The sequence below is a fragment of the Nuphar pumila genome, chromosome 1, assembly GCF_984573655.1.
Source record: "Nuphar pumila chromosome 1, dmNupPumi1.hap1.1, whole genome shotgun sequence".
NCBI classification, from domain to species: Eukaryota; Viridiplantae; Streptophyta; class Magnoliopsida; order Nymphaeales; family Nymphaeaceae; genus Nuphar; species Nuphar pumila.
This window is the reverse complement of record NC_143249.1, coordinates 120,518,633-120,538,893: the sequence shown is the minus strand read 5'-3', so window position 1 is coordinate 120,538,893 and position 20,261 is coordinate 120,518,633. Positions and strand designations below refer to the sequence as shown.

The 20,261-nt window shown below is 36.6% G+C and overlaps 1 protein-coding gene across 7 annotated transcripts in view; it reads left to right on the top strand.

The window, feature by feature from the left end:
• Positions 1–5,520: 5,520 nt before the first annotated feature.
• Positions 5,521–20,261, top strand: part of LOC149849130 (uncharacterized) — a 48,190-nt gene continuing 33,449 nt past the window's right edge. For 2 of the 7 annotated variants that reach the window (XM_089998627.1, XM_089998584.1), the window contains exon 1: positions 5,521–6,823. The gene's annotated coding sequence lies outside the window, so the exon portion shown is untranslated. Of the gene's footprint in view, positions 7,488–20,261 lie in introns of all 7 variants that reach the window. The other 5 variants (XM_089998592.1, XM_089998601.1, XM_089998618.1 and 2 more) reach the window with 5 other exon arrangements.

Here is a 20,261-nt window from a genome sequence, read left to right as displayed (position 1 = left end):
CATCACACGCCATGAGAGCAAGATATGGATATCAAAATTTATTTGTTCTTCAATAGTCAAGAACATTCAATTGTGAATTCCAATCAATTCGAGGCTCTTCTAGATATAATTCTAATTGTGACTTTTATACTTTATTCGCACTCCCAGAGTTCTCAAATAAAGTAAACTCCTACACAAAAAAAGAAAATTTATTAAAAAAAAAACATTGACAAATTTAGTAATGAAAATATATGTATTAGAAGTAATTACCATAAAAAGTGAGTTATCATTTGAACCACGTTCTAAACCATTATCCAGAGGAATTGAAGATTCGACATTTGAAGCTTTGGGACTGTTCTGCATATAAATATCAAAAATAGCAAATATCTTCTCACAAACTTGTATCGCCTCACAAGAGTCTTCTGCTTTATTATATAAGAGCTCCACAAACTGTAGCTTGTATTGTGGATCCAAAACAGTAGCCATAGCTAAGACCAGACTGTGATGTTTCCAATACTTCTCAAATTTGAGATTCATCTGTGTTGCCATGCATTTAATAAAACTATCTGAGCTTCGCATACCCTTGACTATGCTTAAGTGGATTAGAAACACTTCTTGAAAATATAAATTTGATGTAGAATATGTAGATTCAGAAAATAAGCATGTCACATGATAAACAACTTCAAGAAGTCACAAATCTTTTCAACTTTGTCCCATTCTCCTATCGACGGACAATGCTTGTAATTTGAATCACTCAATTGTAAATGAAGAAATGCACGACGATATATAATAGCACCTTCAAGCATTAAATAAGTTGAATTCCGTCTTGTAAGGACATCTTGTCTCAAGCCTTTACTATTATTCAAAGAAACTTGCTTAACACACTCCAAAAACTTTTGTTTTCTACCTTGTGACCCTTTCACATATTTTATGCTCTCTTGGACTTTTTTAACAGAATCATTTATCTTTTTTAGTCCTTCTTGAACTATCAAATTCAGGATATGAGCACAACAATGAATATGGAAGAATTCACCATCACATAACAATACATCCTTCAATTTAAGTTAACTCTTCAACAACTCAACAGATACATCATTTGAAGATGCATTGTCTAGTGTAATCGAAAATATTTTTTTCTCTATACCCCATTCAGTCAACAATGTATAAATTTTCTCAGATATAGCTATTCCAGTGTGTGGAGTTGGCATTGCAGAAAAATTTAGAATTCTTTTTTGCAATATTAAATTTTCATCAATAAAGTATGCAGTGAGACATATATACCCATCAATAGTTATAGATGTCCACAAATCAGATGTTAAACATATCCTTTCTGGAATAGATTGCAACAAATCTTTGAGTTTGTCTTTCTCTTTTTTTATACATCTTTAAAACATCTCCCTTAGCTGTGTTTCTGCTAATGTGTTTGGCCTCATCACATACATAGGTAATCAATGAACGAAATCCATCATAGTCAACAAATTGGAAAGGCAATTCATGCTTAAGAATCATCGTTGTTACCAATTCTTGATACTTTTGTTGATCAAACTTAGAAACTTGTAAAGACATAGTTCCCTCTTATTTTGCAAGGAATAATTGACCTATGTCTTTAGTTTTCAATTTTGGACATGCAAACACATGATGCTTTAATTTTTTGGTCCCATTCTTGCTATCTGCTTGGTAGGATTTGTTACATAATTTACATACATCTCTCTTTATCCCATCTTCTCCAATTGAAAGTTGCTTAAATGCTTCCAAAACATTAGAGGTTAGTTTTCTTTTTCGTCTAGTACTAGAACTCTCTCCACCTAATATTGTAGATGGCGTAACACGAACATCCTCAAAATTAATTTCTTCTGGATCTTCAGCAGATGTATCCACAACGTTGTCCATTACTAATTGAAAGTAATATTTAATACTGCCTGAATAGAGTAAAAGAACATAGGGAAAAATTAATAGTTGAGTCAGAGGTATGATACATATATCTTAAGAGGCTAACCCAGATCTTAGAGAAGTTGTATTCCCTGGATAAGTAGACCAAATGCATATTCCACCCCTGAAATGAGAAAAATATATTCTAGAAAAAAGAGAAGCACATAGAAGATACTTTTCATATGCCAGTGACCTAATTCTTCAAAATCGTGCACAGATATTTGATTAGGACCAGATGTAAATGCTAATATGTGCTTATGTTTATGCCAACTTATAGCTTGAACACCATTTTTTTATGGCAACTCCACCTAAAAAGCATGAAGTGATACCAAAAAATGAGCAGATGTGACCATATGCCATACTAGGATATGTTTTTTTGAATTATCAATGAAAACACAGTTGAATCAATTCAAGTGGCCAGGCAATAATTTTTAGGAAATGAAGATGGACATATACAAGATGACAAAACATTGCATAAAAAAAGAAGAGAAAAATCAAACCATTAGCAGTTTTTTATAATGTTTTGGAATCTATTTAGCTCATAATATAAATTTATTGGCAACACAACATGCACAGGAATCATAGTATGCAGAGCACATGATTAAAATCGCTAAAAAAATGGCTCCTATATGCAACAAAAATTGATAAGTCTTAGCAACCAGAACCTCATCGTAGCACCTTTAGTTTCCAATATGTGCTTGCCTTCTAACATTTTCCGCCTACAGTGTCAAATATAAATATTCCAAATTTTACTTATCACTACTTCTCAAGAAACAAAATACACAATGTACCTTCACTAGAAATTGAGAAACAAAAACAACCTATGTTTATCATTTTTTAAGAGTCCTAATTCCTCTCTTTGGCATAAAAAAATAAAAGAGAAATAAAAAAAAATGGGTGTTCGTGAAGTTTCTTTTGAAATTTGACAGCCGTTTGTGGGGACAATGAGAGCTTTTCATAAGCTTTGAGGAATGCAAGACACCCATGAAAAAGCCAAAATGTAGGCAGAGAGGGAATGCATGCTGCCACCAGTCGTGCCTCAGAATCTCAGATGAGACCCTTGGTGATCCTAGATTCCTACTGGCCTACTATGAAGAAAAATAAAAAGACCCAAGCATTATCATCACAAGGTTTCAACCAAAACTAGAGAGAGAGAGAGCAATAATATACCAGTGTGACGGTGCTGCCAAATGATGGGAATGGGAAGACATTTAAAAAAAGCAAATAACAAACCACATACTTATTCCAGCCCCTTCTTCAAGAAAAAAAAGGTGCCTTCAACGAGAGAGACGAAACGTTGGATTGAACTTGCTTTGCTTGGGTGCCATTGCCAAACCAAGAGGAGGAACAAGAGGGAGGAGAGAAGAGGGTGGTGGTGTGTGCCTGTGCGGTGAATCATGATGGCAACGAGGTGGAGAGGACTCAGAGGAGAGGTCTCCGACTCTTCGGCTCACGGCTGCGGCTGGGTAGGAAGGAAGGATTACACTTTAGGAAATTAGAGTTAGATAATGAAACATATATGGGTTGCGGGTGGTCGGGTTCGGGTAAACGGGTTGACCCGCCCGCCTAACCCGTTTATTAAACGGGTCAGCCGGGTTGGCGGGTTGGCATACCCCTAACACGAACCCGACCCATTTAATAAACGGGTTAGGCGGGTCAACCCATTTATGACACAAACCTGTTTAAGCCAAACCCGAACCCACCTAAGAGGCAGGTTGGCGGGTCGGGTCAGGTTTTGCCACCCCTACGGTCGACCCCAACCAAACTAACAACCCTCAAACTCCTATCGGTGAAGATTATGGCATAGTGGGAATAGTAAAAGATAATTTGATTTTCATGTCGGAAACTAAAATAGCAACAAAATTATTGCCAGACATAAAAAAGATTTCTTGGCTCATCGCATAGTTGAAAACTTTGCAGCAACTATGAATGTGAAGAAGATATAGGAAAAATAATATAATGTGGGAAAATCGTATGATCTTTTTGATTATTCCAAGCGACAAAAACTTTATCTCTGAAAGAGTTTTTCTAAAAAGTATACTTTTTGATAGAAAATATTTATGCAAAAAGGGGTAGAGAAATATTTTCTATAAAGGAAAAATGGTGATTTACACTCCCATAACCCATCTCACCACTACCACTACCCACCGTCACCATCATCATTCATCTCACCACCACTATCACCTAAGGAGGTTTCTCTGATGAGTTGTGAAGCCTGATTCAGAGTTTTTTACCCTTGCAAAAAGGAGGGTCTGGGGGCTCCTCCGGTATAGGTCTTGCTGTGCAGTCAGCGGGCGGGGGTCCAGGGGTGACCGCCCTTGGTGTGGGGTCGTGGGGGACAGCGTCCCCCGAAAGAAAAAATTTTTTTGGGCATATGTTTGAGACCGAGTTTCTTATGGATTAAACCCGATTTTGTTTACATTTAGGGTTGTCGCCCTTGCCTTGTATAAATACTTTATTTTCTTTTTCTCTTGTAACAGTCGAAGAAGAACAATAAAGTTTTCTCTAAGCGGCCATGGTTTTTTACTCTCTCTCAGATTTGAGGAGAGTTTTTTTCACGTAAATCTCTCTGTCTTTGTTGTGTTTAGTTTGATCATTCTTGTTTATTGTTTTCTTCGGTTGTTTATTGCTTGCGATTTTCCTAACATTCTCAGGTCTGGGTAGTTACATGCCCACCCTGGCCCCATGTAGCTCCACCACTTCTTACCTTTCACTTTTTTTTAAGGGTACATTTGAATGTAAAGAAGATGTAGGAAAAATAATACAAGGTGAAAAAACTGTACGATCTTTTTTGATCATTCAAAGCGAGAGAAACATTTTCTTTGAAAGAGTTTTTCTAAAAAGTATACTTTTTGATAGAAAACATTCTTTCAAAAAAGGGGTGAGAGGAATGTTTTCTACGAGGGAAAAATAGTAATTCACACTCACATAACCCATCTTATCATCACCATCACCATCCATCTCACCACCACTGCCACCTACCTCCTAAAAAACTGCCCTTCACACATGATTTTTCACCATTCATCTCACCACTACCACCACTACCAACCACAATCATCCATCTTGTATAAAACTGTTTTGGAGAAGCTCCACCACCACCCTCATGATGATTTTTCACCTACCATCACCATCTATCTCACCTCCACCTCTCAAAAAACTACCCTCTCCACCGACCATAACCCACCTTCTGAAAAATAATGTTAGAGAAGCTCTACCACCACCACTAAGTAAAAAATTTCTCATGCTACTCAAACAAGTGACAAAATTATCATATCAAAACTTTTCATAAGCTATTTTTTTTTTGTATGAGAGTTTTTCTTCCTTGCAAACGTGCCCTAAATGCTACCATTACAAGTCATTTGTTTCCTGCTGTGGAAAGGGATTTGAATGGAATCCAAATTCACCCTCCCTGCCTTCGGCAAAAAAATGTGTTCTAGAAGAGTGATACAGATTTTTGTTGAAACCCTTTATTTGAGTGGAAAATGTGTGGTCTCGCTCTTTCCTGCATGGGTCAAAGTGGGGCATAAAACAAACGACCCCCGAGAGATGACACTCTTTTCGTTGTAATTTAACTTGATAAGTTATTAAAACTTAGCGAGAAAAAACAAATTCCCTACTTTCTCTCTCTCAGGGTAGGGTGCGGCCCCCGACGGCAAACTGGTCGGCGTCCACTGCGTCTGCCATTCAACGGACGATCTTTGCTGCAACGCACGCTCCCCGACGCGGATTCGGAGGCAGATTGGACGGTCGCGAACCGCCGCAGTAGATTGGCCCCGTGTGGGACACCCCTCTTCCCTCGTGAACCCCACGGCTGATCCAAGCAGTAAACCAGGGGAAGCCTCGGATCTGGTACACACGTTTGCTCCTCTCTTGTTCTCTCCATCGTTTCTGGTGTACTAAACACGCCATCTTTGTGCCGTTCTATCGTCGAGGTAAGACGATGATGGCCATTCTTATTTTTCTTCTTCTTCTTTTTCGATTTTGAGATTGGAGAAAAAGGATAAGAATCGTATCAGAATGATAGCCCAATTTGCTCTTCCTTTACTTTTTCCTCTCTTTGTTCTTCTTGGTTTCCTATCCTGGATCCTCTCTCTCTCTTATTTCTTAAATATATGTAAGGAATCGAATTTGTGGGTTGCTCTTTTTATTTAAAAATTGGTTTTGGATGTTAATTGGTTCGTGAAAAGGGATTCGTTGGGCAACTCCATTTTGGTTGTTTTTTTGCTGCTTTTGGTTCTTCTTTTAAAGAGGAATGTTGGGGGAGAGAAAATTTGGTTATTTTTTTGGGGGTATTCGGTGGCGTGGAAGTAAGAAAGAGATGAGGTTTTTCAGGAAGTCTTTTGTGTGGTGTGTTGGGACACGAGGGGCCGTTTTTTTCTCGCCTCGAAGTCCGGTGGTTAGAAAATGGGTAGCTCAAAGTTTCTTAATTTAGACGACTATTCGGTTAGCAGGATTCCAAGCGCCCCCTGTTTAGGTTCGTTGCTTCCGTTTGTTTTGTGTTTCGTTGACGATTGGGGTTCCTTCTGTTTTTCGGAACTCTTCATCGCGGGGATGATAATTTTCTTTCTCCTTGGAATTATAGCTTGGGAAATTTTTTGTTAGCCGATGCGATCGATTGATGTTTTATTGAAATATTGATGTTGGTATCTAATTTGAGATGCAAATGTTTGATTTTATGCTTGGAATTTGCGCGTAATGGTTTGTTGGTGTCTTGCTTATGAAGGTAGGATTAGATTTTGAGGACTTGTACGTTTTATCAGTAGTTTGCTGATGACTTAAAACATCTGCTTTGTTTATTGTGCTTTCTGAAAAATTTGATGGTTGATGATGGATGACTAACCTTTTGAATCTCTCTCTCTTTCTCAACCTGATGAGGGTGTGGAAAGAATGTTTTGCGTGGAAGCTATCGTGGCAGGTATGTTGATTCTATTTGCTTTTTGGTTTTCTGTTTGGTGTCTGGACAATCCTTCAGTTTCATTGTTTTCAGTTTGCCATTGGTGCAACCTTGTATTTCTCATGCTTGATGATCTTAAGAAAGTTTGATTTTCTCATAAGTTTACTCATGTTCAATGGTCTCATGTGCTACTTTCTGTTTGCATATTTGGATTTCTTGGCAATTCTTTATTTTCATCATCTTAGGATTGCATTGTTTTTGGTCAGGTTTCATGTTTTTAATTGATTTTCAGAGTTTGATTACCTGGGGAATAAGTTCCTTTATGGTTATTGTGTCAGTTTCAAGGAAATCCCTTTTTGCTTGTAACTGGGATTTTGATTGCTGCTCATGATGCAGACCATTGTACTTTTTGTTTTTCTAAGCAATCATTTCCTTATAAACTTAAAAATTCAATGAGAGCCAAGTAAAAAATCTCTGGAAATTTTGTGGAACTTCCCTTACCCAGGGTTATTTTATTATTTCTTACTATGTAGTACATGCCATTATTTTGGTGCTTTGATCTATGTTTATATGATACATCAGGGTGTAAAAGATTTGCAGATGAGATGATCTTTTCTGAAGTTGCTTCATTTGCATCTTGTATGAGATCTGTTATTTTAAGGCCGGATGATGTCACCTGCCCAAGGTGCTTTATGACTTGCCTCTCATGATGTAGTTTATTTCTTATTTTTTATTTTTATTTTGCATGATTCAGATCTTACTGTCAATGAGTATAGGCTCTTGAAACTAATTATTTGTACAAGGTGCTTATGCATAGTTTCATAGAGTCTTCTTGCAGCTGAGTTTATTTGACATCAAGCAGTTTAAGAGCATCACTGGCACATCAGCTTCATGAATTGTAAAACCTGTAAAATTTGGATATTATTAATAAATAAATAATTCATTTTTATCTTCGAGTTAGGAATGTGTTTCTATAGTTTAAATTCTCAATTACTCATTTTTGGCTAACAAGCGTAAAATTGGTATTTTTAAAACTATTTCATATATTTAATAATCAATTATATCACTTCTGATAAAAAACATGTTTTTAAGAGTTTTATAAAATATTGGTGTGATATCATTGAATTTTGGAATTTACTAGATGAATTTAGCAAGTTAAAAATCTTAATTTATAATCAAGGGGCATTTTGGTCATTTTAATCAAAAGTACTATTTAAAATATTTAATCTATGTTTTGCAGTAACCAAATTTGGTGAGATGGAGATGTTGGTGTATGCAACATTTTCTGCTTACCAGTTAATATTTATTGGTAGTTCACCCTATCTTTTTGGATTTTTGGGAATTTCATATTTTTAGAGCTTTTGGCATTTTCGACCGCACCTTAAGTGTTCGGTGCATCGTTGCTTGAGCGGTCTTTGCGGATTTTAAAACCCCTTGGTCTTTTGGGTTTCGATTTGTTGTTCTTCACATTATTAAAGTAATATACCTTAACTGAACTTGTAGAGAGCATGTTTAGGCAATAATTGTGTAAGCACGATGTCGTTGCACTGAATATTTAAATGAATTGCAAATACAAGTTATGCGCACACACCGTACTTAGTTGTGAATATCTAGAATTGTTATGTATGCATAAGTTGCCCTATATGTTTAACTGATTTGAGTGCAAGATATACTAAAAATGTGATACTTATGCTAAGTATCAAAATGACTATAAGCTAGTGTGCATTGAACACAATGCAATGCAAAATACACATCAGGTAAATGCCCATAGTAAGTAAACGTGATGCAAATGCATCGCACAATAATTTATTTTATTGTATGCAACACCTTCATGCTCACACACTTCACTTAGTTGTGGATATCTATGACTCTTGTGATTATATTTCGGAGATCATGCTTGTCATCATTGTAGTTAGCGGAATATGAAGTGTGTTTGTTGCTGGTACACCTGTGTGAGTTTGAATGCCTGTGCACTTATGAGTGTATAATATGTACGTAATATGTGCCGTCATTGCTTTAGTTTGCACATACTATGTTGTTTTGTGATCGTATGAATTTGATACATGGTGCACATATAACTATTATGGATACATGTAAGTCGTGATCGATGCATACTATGAATGTTATATATTATTTTGTTATACGTTGGACTCATTTATTCTTGTATGAAAGAATGCATGCGCATGTTATAGATTGTTTTGAACATAAATTGTCTTGTTTGCTGGAGAAACATGTGTGTATGATGTACGGTTGGATGGTCAATGAGATTTTGACATACCCTTACACAATTATATCTAAGGTGATATATCGATTCATGTGGTGAAAAATGCATGACTTTTATCCTGTGTGCAAATCTCGAACTACGTAGGAGTTATGTATGTTGAGGTTTAGTTGTTTTGTATTATAAAATGTGCATGTTCACGTATGCATACATAGAACTCATGTTTGTTTATGCATGCTTCGAGGTTCAATTTGCGAAATGTAATGTTTCTTGTGGTGATGATATGATACGTAGAATAATATTCTTCTGTATGATATAATTTAAATGTCACGTGATGTGAAATTATGAATACATGCGATAAATATTTAAGTTCAATAGTTAACTATGGTTCATAGAACCTTATTTGGTTAAATGCATGATTTTATGATTTTAGATGTCCTATAAAGTGATATGCGATGCATTTTGATTGTATACATGCTTGTGCCTGTGTTGGTGGCTATAGACCTTGAGAGTGATCAATTGTATTGATACATGTATGATAATAGTTTTCACTAGATATGGTACCCGTTGAGGAACTGTTTTTAAAGGATTCTCTGTGAGGGTGTGCACGACCAGATCAGGTAATTCGGCTAGAGCGGTAAGCTTTGTGAGGAAGTGTATTATCCAAGAGCGGGTAGCCCGCGAAGACGGTATATTCCTGTGAGGAAGTGCATTGTCCAATACCAGGCAAACCATCCATTTATGACGATAACTTCTTGTGAGGTTGTACATTTTCCAGACCAAGTGATCTGGCGTGGATCTTGTGAATATTTATATGATTTAATGAAATGTTATGATGAATTATGATGATTTTCTGAGTTTATTAAGATAGCCAATTATGAAGCTATAGATTTGACTTTTCTGTTGTAGTATGAGTATATACTGAACTCAGATCTGAGAATCAAATTCTTATTGATTTTAAATCTTAATATGAGGTTCCGATTGTAATGTTGATGTTAGCTTATAGGTGAATGACACATCACGTCTACAAATGACTAGGTCGACTTAATTAGTGAATGATATTTTATGTCTACATAGTTTCATTGCAAATGATTGCATTATGTTTGTCTGAGTGAATATATCACACCTATGTATCATGATTAATGTGTATCATGAATATCTAACTTAATTACTTAGAAAATATGTGCATGTGTTTTACTGGATGATCAAATATGATTTGACCTATTATTTATGAGAATTATGAATGCATATGAAAATGATGCAATGACCTTAATGTCTTAGATACAGGCTATGTCACATGGGTGCGGGTGCGGGAATGCAACACTTTAAAAAAACATGGTGCGGGGGTGCGGCAAAAAAAAAAAAAAATCAGACCCGGGTCAGATTCGGATCAGACCTGGATCCAAACCCGATAAAACATACCCTACGTGCTTATTTAAAGCACGTAGGGTAGGGTTTCTCCACGCTGCTCACTCTCTCTCCTCGCTCGCCTTCTCCCCCCGCTGCAGGCTCCCTCTCTTCTCTCTTCCATTCATTTTTCGGCCACCTAACGCCGACAAGCCCCACGTCCGGCGAGCCTTGGCTTTCCAGCCACTCGACGCAGGTCCTTCCTGTGCCAGCGATGTCCCCTCCGCCCCCCTTTCAGGTGAGCTCCCTCTCGCCTCTCTCTTTCTTCGTTGTCTTCTTCTTCTTCAGGCGAGCCTCCCTTGATGTTTTTTTTTTTTACATAAATGACCCTGGGTGCAATCACGCACCCAGGGTCGGGTTGACCGCACCAGGTGCCGCACCCGCACGCACACCCGTGTCGCGTCAACGCGGGTGCGGCACCTGGTTGGCCGAATCCCTGTGACATAGGATACATGTATATATTCAAGCGATGACTTGTATGTCTTGAATGTATATGAATTATGCTTTATGATTGACTTCATATTGAATGATTTTTTAAGTGATAGAATACTTTGAAATGCCTTATGTTTAAATGCTTGAATGAATGACTTATGGGATGTTTCCTTGTGTATCACTTGATGATTAATAAATAATCTATCACGTCTTTACCTTTGAATTCTTGATATGTTTTCTTTCAGTTTGAATTTGAGTTGCTCTATTAGACTTTAGCGAGTCTGACCCCGTTTTATGAGGTATAAGTAGTGCAGGTAAAGTATAATGGGTAATTGAAGCAAAAGACTGATCAAGCTGCATTCTCGAAGGTCAACTCTTATCTTACGATCTTGGTAGACATGATCTTTTTGTTTCAAGTACTTGATCATGTAGAGGCTGAAATATTGTTTTTATATTCTGATTTGAAATGAAATTAAAACTCTTTATATTTCAATCTTATATTATACGTGGTTTGAAATGTGTATATCCCGTACATTTTGATTTGATTGTTATATTTAGTGTAACTCCGCCCAAAGTCTTAACCATTTTTTAAAATCATTTTTGCATTATAAGATCTAATTTACTTATAAAAAAAGTTGGTCTCCAAATTTTAATATTTGAATAATAATTAAGATTAAAATTTTGGGGCGTTACATGAATACATATCCATACACTTAGTGTCTCATAGCCTTGGGACAAATTTCAAAATATTTCATATTTCATGTTGATGAAGTAGTCTTTGTGTTATCTTAGGTCTTAGGATGTTGCTTCCTTTCACATTCCCCATCATTTGGTGTTCATTTGGTATTACCACAGTTGGGCATCACTAGTGGATATTGGGTTTCAAATCTTCAGCACTTACCGACAATCACAAACTGGATTTCAGTTGTTTTTTGTTGTTTGAAATTAAAGCCATAATATGCTCTTTGTTCTTGTTATCTTATTTTTTCAGTCATTGAAACCAAAATAAGACAGGTGCACCCACACTCATTCTTACTAAGGCAGGTCATGGCATAACACCCATATGACTAACAATTAGTCTGTCTAAAAGCTTCATTTATTTCTTAATCCCAAACTGTTTAGATGCCTCTCCATGTCAATTTGTGGTGTTAGGATGACATGTTGCTGCCATTTGAATGTGATAAACTTATAGCTTAAAGCTTAATTTTCATGTGATCTCATCAGTATTTTGAAATCTAAAAGTGAAATTGAAATTGTGGAGATTTTGTATTCCTTTACTCATGACTAAAACAGTACATGTATAGGAAGGGCTTGTGGACCATGGACTTGGTAAAACAATTTGATGTTTAATGAAATTTCTGGATGGCGAATAAGGGTTTTTCTCTGAAACCTGCAATTTTTTGATATTTTACGAGAAATAACATTGAATTAAGGCTAAAAATATTATTTGAGATTAAGACGAGAATTAATTTATAATTTGAACATTTATTAGGATTCAAAATAAATTTTCAATAGAGAATTTATTTTGAATCAGGGTTTCAATTTTTAATTGGGTTTGGATTTGAATTCAGATTTAATAAATATGTTTCAAATATTATAATTAGATTTGAGTTTGATTCAAATCTAAATTAAGACTTAATCGAATGTTAATTTAAGTTTGAAAAATACGATAAATTGTATTTTTGTTGAAATTGAATATACAATTTTAAATTTAGTTCAGAAGTAATATATGTGATTCTTTAGGGTATTTTTAATAAATAAATAATAATTTTTACGAGAAAGAAGTGTAAAAATATAAATTAGCCTAAGAGAAATTATAAGAAATATCGTATGAAAACTTAAAGATGATTCAAGTTGATTTTTATGAAATTCGCATTCAGAATCAAATTTATGAAAAAGATCAAAATTTAATAAAATAACTGGTAAATTTTACTGAAATAAAGTTGAATATGATTTCAGACAAATTTAGGATAACTCGATATGTATGTAATGTAAATTCAATAAATTTGAATTTAGTTTTATGAGTTTTAAATCCAATCTAAAAATAAAACAAAATAAAATAAAACACTCAAAACCACATTGGGTTCTGCCGACCCTGGTAGAGATCGTTTTCGAAGTTTGTTTATGAGAAAACATCATTTTTAGAAAATAAATTAAACAGTCTGGATAATGATAATTTGCGTTGAGTATAGAGTATGTAGGACTTAGACAAAATTTTCTGCGTAAGAAACACCCCTACACGTCCAAGGGTCTCATCGACCCTATTGAGTTTCAAATTTTTAGAAATTATTTCTGAAAAATTCGAATTAACCTCTTAAGGAATATTTAAAATAAATAATTTAAATATATGAAAATTCAAAATTTTATAAATGAAATCGATTTACATTTAAGCCTAATTCAGAGCCATTTAATGCCATTTCATCTAATTTCACATTTGAATTTGTAAAGAATTGAATTTTAATTTAATTATGCATGAAATTAGAATTTAATCATAAAAAAAAATTCGATATGGATTTGGACCTTAAATTAGGTAGTGGATTTAACTAATGAAATTTGGATAAAACCCAATTAAGTTGGATATAATCCATAACATTTAGATCAATTAGGGATAGATTAGATTGGATATAACATAGGATATTTTGAATCATATATCATTGGATTGGACCCATAGGGTCAAACGTTCCGAAAAACGTCATTATTGTTTTGACAGAAATTCGCTGATAAGTGGCTTATCTATTAAATCGAAGTCGACCTTGACGTTCCTTATTTCGAAGGCATCACAATTGACTATTTACACGCCTAAATTGGTGTTGATTTGAGCATTTTATCATCAATTGAAGTTCATGCCTAATTGTAGGTTGAAAATTAACGTTCTTCAATGTCGACTAAATTTTCTTACTGATCCGTGTGCGTATGATTAAATCTAAGACCACCACGACAATCTACGTTTCGAGGGCTATCGAATCGAGTATTTAAATGTCGAATTTTGATAAGTCTTTGGGTCTGTAGGCCTCCCAGAAGGTTACCATGTCATTAAAGCCCAACCAAGGTAAGAAGTCTCTAATTTTCTTCTCTAGTTTAGTTAATTTTGAAGTTTAATATGTTATGACCTATAATTTATTTAGTTGCTTTATTAATAAAATATATTAATAGATATTAACCTCTTATATTGGAGATGGCACACTTGTCTATAAATACAGGCCCTGAGAAGGTAGATTAACAATGTTTGTTCTCTCTTCCTTTCCTATTCTCGTTAGAATTCTCTATCTTCTTCTTCCTCTTCTTTCTTTCTTTCTTCTTGGAGCTTTTCCAGCAGTCATTGAACTTCTTCTAAGGTTTGAAGACGGGAGACGAAGGTCGATCTATGTTTGAGAACCCGATTAAGGTAGGGAGTTCTATACTCTACACGTAATACAAAATTAGTGGGTATGAATTTTTTCAATTTTTCATAAGTAAACACCCTAGACCATGCCTCTCACACGTGGGTTTGGCTTAAGGCTGTCTATGTATATGATAGAAAGGGGTTTTCGAAAGAAAACCCCTCTAAGAATCGTTTTCTCTCAAAATCGATTTCTTCAGAAAATAAAATCGTAAAAACTGCAAAATACACATGTTACTTGGTTATTTTTCTGTGTATTTTGATTTGGATTAGTAGATCATGTTCATATTGATGTTCAGTAAAAATTTGAACGGTTTTTATAGTCGTTTTCATAAGAAAATACACGTTTTGTGTTTTCGGGTTTCGTATTTTTGGCCTGACACCCGATCGGTAAATCTATCATAACTCCCTCGTTTGGAGGATTTTTAACGAGCGGTTTATTGCGTTGGAAAGTTAATAAAATTTTGCATCTATTGTACAATTTTGGGCTCTGTTCATAGACTAAAAACAGATCTATGACAGTTGGAGCAGAGAAGTGTAGGTCTATACCAAAACGTTCGTAACTCCCTCGTACAGATGATTTTTTACGAACAGTTTGCAACATTGGAAAACTGACAAAATTTTCTACAAATTGAAAAAATTTCAGCGCTACAGTCTTTATAACAGTCAGACAGAGTTGGACTTTTCGCAAATTTGGGACTGGTTTAAGAACCGATCTTCGAATATAGGGTTTTGGATGTTCTTGTTAAAGAAAGATGATCTAAGCATATAGGGTAGATTATTTCATGTTTAGCATGATTAAATAGCATGTCATTGCCTAAGTCACACAGACTCGTCTAAGGAGGAGCCGCACCCGAGTTGACACGCCCCGACACGGGTGCGGACTCGGGTGCGGCTTCAGTCAACGAGTCGAGGCTGAATCCGTCCACATTTTGGACTCATTCAACTTTGACCGAGTCCAAAAATGTCCATTTTGATTTTTAAAATACGTTTTGGATCCGGGTCGGGTCCGGACCCGACCCAGATCCAAATTTCATCTGCAGCCGAACCCTTAAAGGGGTTTATCGACAGGGGGAGGGGCTTACCCTCTCGATTTTTCCTCTCCCCCTCAGCCCATGCAGCTTTCTCCTACACCCACGCCGACGATCCAGACTCCGACGACGGTACGCACAGGTGCCAGCCACCGTCTCCCCCTCCGTCAACACTCAACAGGTATGTCGACCCTCCTGCACCCTCTGCTCGCAGCCTCCTTCCTTGCACCCTCTGCTCGCAGAAGAGGGGCTCGACCCCTTTTTGTGCCTCCTATTCACAAAGGAGGGGCTTGGACCCTCCTCGTTTTGCTTATGTCAGACAGGCCCCTGCCCCCCTGCACCCTCTGCTCGCAGAAGAGGGGCTCACCTGTTAAAACATATGTAATAATACCATAATACCCGATAGGGGTATTATGGTCATTTCACAAAGTACCCCATAGGGGTACTTATTTTGTTTCTCGTATTTCACTATTTTTTATTTTTCTTTTTATTTTTATTTTTGTATTTTTTGGATACCGAAAAGGGGCCCCACAATGGAGTCGTTGGGGCCCCCAACGACTCTATTGGGAGCCCCTTTGGTCTCCTCTTCTTATAAATAGGGGGAACCCCCCTTGTATTGCTCTTGAGAGCTCCTCTTCAATAATAGTGATATTATTTTTCATGTGTGTAGCCTTTTTATAAGGCCCTTTGTATATCCCTTAGTGGATTTTCTCTCTTGTGCTTGTTGCATTTGTCCGTGTGGGACATAGTGAATGCTTTAGCATTCTTGGTTTCTTCCGCTTATTTCATTACATGGTATCAGAGCCATAAGATCTTCTAAAGGTAAAATCTTGTCTCTCTCTACTTCCTTTTCTTTCTCACATCTTCCTTGTGTAGCAATGGAAGTCAAGATCGATCTATCATTCAAACTCAATGAAAAAAATTACATGATATGGGCATCCGCAATGGAGAATAATCTCAAAGGCAAGAAGCTTTGGGGTTATGTAATGGGAACCGTTCCGGAACCCCAACTTAAGCTCACAAAGATGGAAGGAGATCAAGAGAAAGCACTTGAAGGCGATGCTCGTCTCAAGGCCATTGAAGATTATAATCATCAAATGGAAGATTGGGAGAGCAACCATGCAAAAATCCTTGCATGGTTTATGAATAATGTCGAACTTAAGGTATGTGCAAATATTGCAAAATTCCGCCGGGCAAATGAAGCTTGGTTTTTTATGAAGGGTATGTTTACCCAAAAGGATCTTGCAAGAGCTTATTTCTTGCAAGAAAAAGTAAGAACCACTAAACAAGGCGACATGAGCATACAAGATTACTATAGTGCTCTAAATCCTTTGTGGGATGAATTGGCTCTTTTAGAGCCTAAATGGGTATCTATGGAGGATGTGGTTCTAAGACAAAAACAAATGGAACAAGATAGATTGTTTCAATTTTTATTTGGGCTTCGTCCCGAATTTGAACAAGTGAGATCCTCACTTCTCCATAGATCCACGTTTCCTCCCTTAGAAGAAGCTATTGCCGAGATTACTCAAGAAGAGACTAGGCATAGCATGGGTAAAAGCATAGAGGAAGTTCTTGCCGTATCTAAACCCGGCAATCATGTTAAAACATACAAACCACCTCATTTTGGTAAGCAAGGGAGTGGTGGAAGAAAAATGATTATATGTCACCATTGTTATGAGCCGGGACATATTAAACCCGTTTGCCCAAAGCTAAATGGGGCATTCAAGCCAAAGGTGGCTTCCGTTGAAGAATCCACCACCAAAGAAGATGACGGCAAGAACGGGGATCTCAAAGACACTCTTGGACAAATCTCCTTGGCTCTTCAACAAATCTTAAAGGTCACTTCTTCCACCTCCGGTGCCGCCATTGCCTCATCATCACCTCCCGGTACGTACTCTTGGATTTTAGATTCCGGAGCTTCTTTTCACATGACCCCTCATGAAAATGCATTAACCAATGTGCACACCAATTCAAAAATGTCTTGTGTCTCTACGGCCGATGGAACTTTTCTCAAAATAAATGGTGTTGGAACTCTTGATTCTAAAAATGTTCAAAATTTCCTTGTTCCAAAAGTTAGAATAGTTCCAAAATTAAATCTTAACCTCTTTTCCGTTTCTCAAATAGCCGACCATGGATGTGAAATATCTTTCTCATCCCAAGGGTGCTTTGTGCAGGATCTCCGGTCCGGGAAGCGGATTGGGCAAGGCCATAGGAAGGGAGACCTTTATTTTATGGATAATTTAATGCTTCCAAATACCTCATTTTGTACTTATGTCCAAGACAAAAATATTGAAACTTGGCATAAAAGGCTTGGACATCCAAGTTACTCTAAAATGTATCTTTTTCCTTTTGGACACAAGTTTTGTAAAGAAAAAGATATCAATTGCAAAGATTGCATTTTTGGCAAAATGAAGTCTACTCCTTTTCCTATTAGATCCTTTGTGACAACAAGACCTTTTGAATTGGTGCATTCCGATGTTTGGGGGCCATCTCCGGTTCTATCTAAAGGTGGTTATTCATATTATGTTACTTTTATTGATGATTATACTAGATATGTATGGATTTATTTTCTTAACTTTAAATCGGAAGTTTTTAACTTCTTTAAAGAATTCCATGCAAAAATTCAAAATCAATTTCAAAGTCAAATATCCATTCTTAGATCCGATTCGGGTGGAGAATACTTATCAAATGATTTTCAAGCATATCTAAAACAACATGGCATTTGTCATCAAAAATCTTGCCCAAGAACTCCTCAATAAAACGGTCTAGCGGAAAGAAAACATAGGCATATTTTGGAAACCACTAGATCCTTACTCATTTCTAAAAATATTCCTAAAAATTTTTGGGCCGAAGCCGTGTTAACCTCCACCTATTTAATCAATAGGATGCCATCTTCAAAATTGAATAATATCTCTCCTTATGAAAAACTTTTTAATATGACACCCGACTACAATCGTCTTCGGATTTTTGGGTGTAAATGCTTTGTTCTTTTACATAAAAGAGATAAATTGTCACCTAAAGCAATAGAATGTGTATTTTTAGGATATGGTGAAAATCAAAAAGGCTATAGATGCTTTGATCATAAAAACAATAAGTTATTTGTCTCCAAAGATGTAACCTTTTTAGAAGATGAAAATGGATTTGACATATTGGAAAAATCAAATGAAATTGATTATATGTTTATCAATGATCTTTTAGAAGATTCAAATGATGACTCTTTGAGTCATCCGGAAATTTTAGAAAATACTCATGATTCTCATGATGATGATGTATCACCAACTAATGGTGACAATCTCCAAGTATACACTCGGCGTGAGGAAGCCCAACCTATTAGTGCTTTAGAAAAATTCTTGCGGCTTAATGAACCCCTAGAAGAAACCTCCCTTAGGCGTTCTTCTAGAGAATCAATTCCACCTAATAGGTTTGTCTCATATGAAACTCTTTCACCTAAATATAGAGCTTGTCTAATAGCCTTGCATTCTTACTATGAACCCTCCCATTATAATCAAGCAAAAAGTATACCTCATTGGGTTGAAGCAATGAAAGTGAACTAGATGCTTTAAATAAAGCTAAAACTTGAGAAATAGTTCAACTTCCTCCAAATAAGAAAGCTATAGGATGTCGATGGGTCTACAAAGTCAAAACAAAAAGTGATGGTTCCCTAGAGCGCTATAAAGCTAGATTAGTTGCTAAGGAATACTCACAAGAATATGGCATCGATTATGAGGAGACTTTTGCTCCCGTGGCTCGCATGACAAGCGTTAGAACTTTAATTGCGGTAGCATCATCTAAGAAATGGCCTATATTCCAATTAGATGTTAAAAATGCCTTTCTTAATGGTCAGTTGAATGAAGAAGTATATATGGATCCTCCGCCGGGAATCAGTGTTAACCAAGGTCAAACCCTTCGGTTATTAAAAGCCTTATATGGTCTTAAACAAGCCCCTAAGGCTTGGTATGATAGATTTAGTGCTATCATGTTACAGTTGGGATTTCGCTCATGTTATACTGACACTGCTCTTTTTGTTAAAAATGCAGGTAATAGTATCATCATCCTTCTGCTTTATGTTGATGATATGATCATCACTGGCAATGATGAAAGCGGTATTCTTAAAGTTAAAAATATGTTAAAACATAATTTTGATATGTCTGATCTGGGTTTTCTCAGGTACTTTCTTGGCATAGAAGTTGCATACTCTCCTCGAGGGTATATACTGTCACAGATGAAGCTTGCTGCAGACATATGTTCCAAATCTGGGATTTCAGATGATAAAAAGGTGGAGACTCCCGAGGTTATCAATGCTAAACTACGACTGGAGGATGGAGTTCTGCTGGACGATCCTACGCCCTACAGGCAACTCATAGGCTCCCTCACCTATCTGACTATCACCAGGCCCGATATTGCTCATGCTGTGCACTCTGCAAGCCAATTTCAGCATGCTCCTACATCTGTGCATATGACTGCTGTGCTCCGGATCATTCGATATATTAAAAATACTTTGACTAAAGGGCTATTCCTATCCTCAATCTCTTCCTTAGATTTACTAGCTTATACTGATGCTGACTGGGGAGGAAACCCAAATGATCGAATCTCAACTACTGGCTTTTGTGTATTCCTAGGAGATTCGCTAATTGCTTGGAGGTGCAAGAAACAGCAGAAAGTCTCATTGTCTTCTACTGAAGCAGAATACAGGGCTATGGCAACCACTACAATGGAGCTGGTGTGGCTTCGAAGTCTTCTTCAAGATATGGGAGTCGAAATTACCGGGGCTTCGAAGCTTTGTTGTGACAACAAAAGTGCTATCTACATTGCCAGCAACCACACTTTCCATGAGAGGACGAAACATATTGAAATGGATTGTCATTATGTACGTGATGAATATCTTCGTGGGACAGTAACACTGCCATATGTCACTTCAGAATATCAACTTGCTAATTTCTTCACCAAAGCCCTGCCTGCTCCTCGCTTCTTGTTCCTCCTTGGCAAACT